The sequence below is a fragment of the Cupressus sempervirens genome, chromosome 9 (genome assembly GCF_028749045.1).
Source record: "Cupressus sempervirens isolate cs-2001-9-10 chromosome 9, ASM2874904v1, whole genome shotgun sequence".
Lineage (NCBI taxonomy): Eukaryota > Viridiplantae > Streptophyta > Pinopsida > Cupressales > Cupressaceae > Cupressus > Cupressus sempervirens.
Window position 1 is genome coordinate 797404041 of NC_143126.1, and position 8305 is coordinate 797412345.

Sequence of the window (8305 nt, forward strand, 5' to 3'; positions counted from 1 at the left end):
TTAACAGTTTTTTTTTTCCTACCAAACTTTTTCTATCAAATCTACATATTTTTTAAAACAAATTAAATCTTCTTGAAGATGACTCTCTCCTCTAAAGGTACACATAACTTTTTAATTTTTTGAACATGATTTACTATTTTTTTACTTTTTTTGAACAAACATATTCTTGAATCTTAAAATACCTACTTGTAATATTTTAAAATTATAGCATATTATAAATACTCAAAAACACTACAAAATTTATATGATCATAATTTTGACTCCGAGATCTACAAAAGGGTATTTTTAGTTTTTGAAAACACTTAATTTTGTATGGAGAAATATGCCTTGAAAATGAAAAGTTTAAAGAAATTGCATGTTTTGCTTGTGTAACTGCTACTTAGGATGACACACAAATAGTTATGACCAAAACTCTTTCAGCCATAATGGTTTTGGTCGTAACCCCTATCGATCCAAAAGAACCGCTAGCGGCCACATTGGAGGTTCAATATAAAATAAAGTGTTTTTTATTTCAATTTATAATAAGTATATAGTAAATTGTGAAATATAAAGGAGCATATTCAGAAATTAACATTTTTTGAAGCCATATTTATCAATAGTTTCAAGAACAATTACAAAGGATCATCATTAAGGTATTTTTTCACCTAGTTATTTTTATGTACTCTATCTTGAAACTTATTGAAATATATTTCTAGTGGAATCTAAATTAAAATATTTTTCATGTAGATCAAAGTATTCGATGGGTAATAAAAAGGCTAGATCAAGGAAATAAGATAGAATAAGAGATGAAAAATGAAAGGTCATACAAAACGTAATCAAAACCAACCTACTGAAGTTCATGAAGAAGATGAGATTCAAGAAGATGAACAAATTGGTAGTTCTAATGATAGAAACGTATTATTAGGTGTAGGAAATTTGATGGATTTGGATGAGGACCTATTTTTTAGTCAAATTCCATCTACACATATGGTAAAAGAGAAAAGTACTAAAAAGCATTGCTAAAACATGTGGGATGAATATTTCAAAAACAAGAGTATATTTGGAAAGACAATTATTTGTCAAGTTATTTAGGAGAAAAGATATGAGGCCTGTTTTGGAGTTGTTGGGTGTTGATAATAGGAAAAACCATGCACATAATGTTAAGAAACAATAGTTGAAAATTTGCAAACTTCTTATAACAAAAGTGACAACACAACTTGAGGAAGCAATTTGAGCACTACACATAGAGCGTTGATGACTACTATTTCTACTAGAAAGTTGACACATAGAAAGAAAGTACATGCAATTTCTGATTTACTATATATATCTAGAAGAACTATTCAAAGATACATTAGGAGGAGAAATTTGCTAGATGAAAAAATTAAGAATAATTAGGTGAATATTTGCAGACTTCCTAAAAAAGAAAAAAATTTTAAAGATGTAAAAAGACAGGTTATTGAATTTCAGACCACATCCTCTCGTGTTTCTTCCAATAGATGTGATACTATACAAATTAAAGATCAAGAGGCATGGGCAAAAATTGAAAATTCAAAACATTTTATAGATATAACAGAAAGTGAATTATTTCAAACATTCAAGCAAGAATTTTCAAATGTGAAAATATGTTAGAGACTATTTGAGAGCATGCATCCTTCCTTTGTACTCATAAACTAGATACGAGAAACTTGTTGTTGTCGAAACCATGTTGAATTTGGTTTACACTTGCAATCATATAAAAAAGTTATGGCAGCACTTGATCCAAATGTGGTCATCCCTAGCAGTACGACACAATTCATGAAGTCTATATCATGTGATAAATTAGAAGATTCAGATGAGTTCAAAGTACAATGCATAAAAAATCGATGTGTAGATTGTGGAGATTTATGTAAATTTCCACCGCAAATTGAGAATATTAATGAATCGACACCAATTTCATGGACGAGATATGAATATGAGACATACTAAAATAAGATAGGAGTTGAATCCAAAAAATATATATTGAAGGAGAGTGAATTGTGGTATGATGAGTTTATGACCAAGTTTCGACCATTAATATATCCACATATCCAACATTGTCACGGTGCACGATGGCAAGCTAAACAATTTTGTGATTGAAAAAATTGTTTTCCACCTGGTTGTATTCTTTCAGCTGTAGATTTCTCTAAGAACTATACATTTTCACCTCAAACAGAGCTTCAAGGGCAATATTTTCATTCTAAACAAGTTGCAATATTTGTGCAAGTGACTTATAGACATGCACCATTTGAGGTGGATGAGAAAGAAAGTTTAGACGAAAATGAACACAATATCATCAAGGAGGTTCATTTCTATATTAGTGATGATAGAGTTCATGATATGAGTTATGTCACTCATTATTTTTCAATGTTCTTTGAAGATCTTAGGAATTGTAGAATAAATCTTTCAAAGCAATGGATCTAGTCTGATGGTTGTGCAGGTTAGTGTACATGTGTACATTTTTATTTAACTTTCTTTAAAACTTATATTGATTTGTATGCGCATATTTCAATTTGATGTATATATAATTATTTTTAATCTCATTTCATGAACTCACAATATAATTTAAATATGCAAAAGCATTTAATTAGCTAGTCATGCAACATGCTACAAGCAATGTAAGATTTTTGTGAAACTTCTTTGAAAGTGGACATGGAAAAGGGGAGCACGATGGAGTAGAAGCATGTATAAAGTGCACACTTCGACAACATGAACTTGTAGGTACATATAAATTTAGTGTGTTCTTGATCTACTTATAACATATATAGATTCTCTTTAGAGATCTAGACATGTATATATAGATTTAGTGTATTTTAAATTATATACATGCATGTTACACTTTCAGGTAATAGGATAGAAAGTGTGAGTGAAATTATTGAATGGTGCAAAGATCATTTTGCTACTCAAGATATTGAATAAAATAAGCATTATTTTTGGGAAGTGAAAGGTAAATATTATATATTTATTTATTTATTTATTTATTGTTGGCATTTGAAGATCGCCAAAATGCAACATACTTTCACTATGACATTATAGAACACACATGTATGTACACAAGTTAGATTGAATCAAGAATATGTGTATGTCTCTAGGTACATGTATTTAAGCTCAAGTACGTCAAACTTATAAGTGTAAATTACATTAACAAATAAATTTGAACATATAAATATATTTACCATAGCATCATGTAATGCTCTACCAATCTGATTGATATCTGGATCGTGTAGTGATAAAACAACCTAGTCCAAGTTGACCACCTCATGTGAAAGCATAGTGGTAAACAGACGATGTCATACTATGGGGGCCTAAGTATGGAGGGGTGTTATAGGAGGAGCAACAGGATCCTAAGTAGGTGGGGGTTGGATGTTGTAGGACCTTGCGTAGGAGCAGGTGTTGTAGAAGTTGTAGGAATATCCTCCTATATCTATGAACCCTACGATCCTTGTGGTCCTATTGTGTGTGAGAGAATATGGTCAATTTGTCCACCAATATCACCAACATGAATCCTCGTGACTGTCAATAATGTCTAATATGAACTAAGAAGATCATATGCTAAATAGGATTCCATACGATGCAACACATCCACATCTGATATAGCAAAAACCTCTAGTGGAGATGGTATATCTGCTATCCCATATGCATCATCACCTCATATGCTAGAGGATGTAGCTATCAGAACGATACCACAAGATCATAACATATATTTGCCACATCGATATAAAGATATCTTCTGTAACTACGTACCAACTATGGAAATGCTAGAATACTCTGAGTACTGACTATATAATCTAGAAGAGTCATACCCGCAGCAACCATCTATAGAGCTCTCAGCATGACCAAAAGGTTTGGACCCACCGTCGCTCATTTATTAATGGGTGTAGGGGTGTTCGCAGATCTAAATCTCTCTAATAATCTATTGAGGCCTTGTCCAACATGACCTAGAAAATATGTATAATCTACATCATGGTGTAAATGAAATTCTACAAACAATTGTTTGCAGAAATAGAGAGGAAACTCATCCTTCTATGGTCACCTATGATGAGCAGCTAACCAACGAGGATATATAAATGGTGCAATAAGCTAATTTTTACACTTTGTAGTCAAATAAACTCTAACCCTATGCCTATCTATATAAAAAGGAAACATGCTCTTCACCATAGCGGTGGAAACCTTTATTTCAATTTGTCTATACTTCACAGTGCCAATGACACTACGAGAAAGAGAAGAGTAAAAACTCTCAATGCTAATATCATCATATGGGTTGTATGATTCAATCGTCTGAATCATACAACACAACCCATCTCTCATAGCAATAATCTTCTCCCTATTAGGGAGGATGGTAGAAGCCAACAGTGTAGAATCTAAGAACTTGATAGCATGAGATAGCCTAGCAATTGTATCTCTAAGAAAATGTTGTCTCTTCTTAGTAGATGATATCAATCTACGTGTTGTACTAGACTCAACACTATGACCCCCTCCCTAAATGCTAGCCTCCCTTGAGGATGTAGGTGCATCACCAGTACCAGATGTCATTATGTATGATATGCAAATAAGATATGTCTATAAATGCAAAGCTAAGATATGTAAGTATATATAATTTACTAAAAGTTAAATTTAATTTAAAATACATATGTATATATGTGTTTGTATATAGGTTTGTACTATGTTAATATTTTTTGAAACATAAATAATTTAGTTATCTAGGTCTAGACTTAAGTTTTCTATGTTTGATGTAAAATCTACATCTATTATTAAGTAGATATTTAATTAAAAACTACTATAGTACTCTAGCGAACATTGATTTAACTATATATAAAAAACAACTAATCTAAAAAAATAACTACTAAAACACTTGAAATATAATTAATTTAACTATTACTAATATGTAATAAGTAAAAATAACTTGATAAAAAAAAATCTACCTACCACTCACGACCGAAACACCCTAATCCGCTCCTCACAAACTAGAAATTGCAATAGTTAAAATGCCCTCCAAAATTGATTTCGATGGATTTATATTGCTTTGTACCCTTTCGATCGGAACCCTTTCAACTGAAAGGGTTTTTGCCATAACCGTGGTGGCCACATTGACCCTGGAAAGTGCCATGCACGTACAACTGATAAGGTTACAATCGAAACCTTTTCGATTGTAACCCTTTTGGTTGTAACCCTCCAAGATAACCCAAAGGGTGACACAAGTTTGTGCTTTTACCCATACATAAACTAGTGAACCCTATTTTCCTACATTACCATAATTTTCTTGTAGCGTATTATGTTAAACTTTTATTTTCCTTTATCTTTCAACGTTTTGTTAACAATTTTTCAATCTTCATGTGACCAAAAATTTATTGGGAAATAATTTAATTTAGACTTCATAATTTTTAAATCTATTAGTAATCATAGCCCACATCTCACAACTGGGAGGTGGGGGTAATCAGTTTTATACAATAACAAAAAATTCAAAAATTCTTAAACTGATAATTAATCAAGAATATAAAAATGCATAGCAATATAAAATCCAACACCATAAAACAAGGATTTTATTCTTGAGAAAAACCTTATTAAGGGAAAAACCTGCTCGTGAATAATACCCACAAGATCATGCACTAATATGAAAATATCCCTTTTAGAGAACCTGACCCTATTAGGAGTCGATAATATACATTTAGTACATTTACCCTTGTTAAAGGACTAAACCTCTATTAAAAGGTTCCAACCTTGTCAGGAACTAATGTGAACAAAAGGCTCACTTCCCAAAGAGAGAAGGTTAAATCCACCTTCAAGTAGACTTATTGTACAATATGTGAAGGTTAAAGATGCATTCAAGGATTTCCAAATTCAAATAATGAATTGATTAATGACAATACACTTATCTTAATAGTTCCAATGAAGCACACTAGGAATGATAACACTCATACCTCTTCTCAAAGAATCTTCCAAACCTTCATCTATACTCTAATATCCAACATCAAGGCTCATACTTATAATAATCATTCCACTCATTTCATACATTACAACCAAGCAATTAGGTTGGTCTATTGAGAATTATCTAATGAAAAAATAAACAAATATACCCATGCTAAGATTCACATGAAACCTTTTGTAATTATACAATAATTACACAATATAATTATATTTCATGATCCAGACGTAATGTTTTCTACATCAACTACCAAAATAATAATCCACATGCCACATGCTATAAATTAACACAATATAAAAAAATGACCCACAAATCTCAAAACAAGCACAAATCCAAGTATCATATCATTCTTTATGCTTTCAAACCTTAAGTCCTCCTTGTAATCATGTTATACTCAAAATTATGCAACTATCTTTGGTACAATTCTCTACTACAAGCTTGCAACCTATCTTCACCAAAATAACTTTAACTCACTCAAACTAGCACATAAACAATTGTGGTGATAGACAAAAGGTCTACAATTATCATGCAATACATATACAAGCTCACACAATTAGGAATAACATATGTTTTCCATATTGCTTTGATCAATAGTCTGTAACACGCATAATCTAACTCTATCTAACTCTTGTTTGAAACTCCAATATATATGTTGACATAAATGATAACACCTATATGACCAAAATCAACATGTCAGCAACAATTTCAACTCACCAACCTCAACAATCTCCACTATTCTTAGAAACTAAAATTAACCCTAATAATGTTAAACATAATTCACTCAAATACTAATTATTAAAATCAAACAACATTGGGGTGGGGGTGGGGGGTGGGGTGGATCAATGTTGCAACACTTTAAAACCAATTTAACACTTTATTACTTAACGATATATAACCAAAAACCACAATTCATAAAAGTAAAGCATACATCGAAAGAGGGAACTCATTAAACCATGATTTGTTTTTGAGGAAACCTTGGTGGGAATAAAAACCACAAGATGATGCACTTATATGAAAGTATCTACATTAGGAGATATGGCCTTTTTAGGAGTCATTGCATAGTCTTTAGTACATTGGTTCATGTTAAAGGATAAGATGTTGTTAAAGGTCTACAATCTTGTTAGGATTTGAGAATAACAAGGTGTTGAGTGGTCATTTTTCATGATGCTAACAACAAAAATTCTTTTGAATCTCTCTCTTGAAAATTTGATCAATGACCAACCTCAAGGTTCTAGATAGTTGTTGGGTAACTCAATTGAAGATAAATGTGAATCTTCACAATGAGGCCTTTGTTGGTATCCAACAAATCTACACAACTTTACTGAAATGTAACCGCAAAACCAATATGTTTTTGTATTTTCTATTTTATGATGAATGAAATTTCCAATCAATGCAACTATATGAATTCTTATTTTAATCAAGTGTTTGAAAATAAAATAACAAAGATAGAGTGACAAGAGATTTGAATCAAATTACTGAAAGAGAAATTCCTAATGGACATAAACCAAAGTAACAACACGTCTGGGAATTAAATTATCAAAAGGACATGGTAGGAAACCAATGAAATTAAGAGCATCACTTCCTCGACTCCATTTATGCAATCTTCAATGATAAATTCAATAAAAACCAAAAGATGTTTCATGTTTCATCAAATTGCAAGGCCACAAAAAGTGTGCTCACCTGAAACAAAAAGCTATGTAAGAACAAAAATGATCCTTTCTCCAATTTGTCATAACAATGGAATTTGTTAACATAAGGGAAACACTAAAATTAAAAGATCGCACAATTATAACAACTAAATAAAACCATTAGCTCCATTATCATTCATGAACATGGTTTCACAAAAAATAACACACTCTGACAAGATTTACTACACTTAGAATGAAAACACCAATAGCATTTATTCTTACATCAAAATATGACCACAAATACATATTACATCCATGTACTTATAAGAAATCCTCTCCTTTTGTGTTAGGAGTGATACCTCTTCTAATGCAAACTCATGCTAAAAAACTAATAAAATAAAGCTAATTATATACAAACTGACTCTCTAAATGGTACTAAGTAGGTCTCCACCTTTGTTTATATCAATAAATGGGTGCATGAGCCTTCACATGACTTAAAACAATAAAAGAAGAAGAAAATAAGAAGAGAGGAGCCATGAGATAATCTGGGAGTCATTGGGACTTCTAAAAATGTGAGGTGAGTTAAACTATAGTTAAAACACGCTTTCAATGCTCAAAAATAGCAACTAGCAGTTAACTGTCAGCACACTACTTTATCTCCAAAATTGTTGATGCACCTCTTGATTTATTGCACCTTGGAAAACAACTGCACCTTCAAAAAGTGCACCTCCAAAAAGCGCACCTCTGTGACAAGACCAAA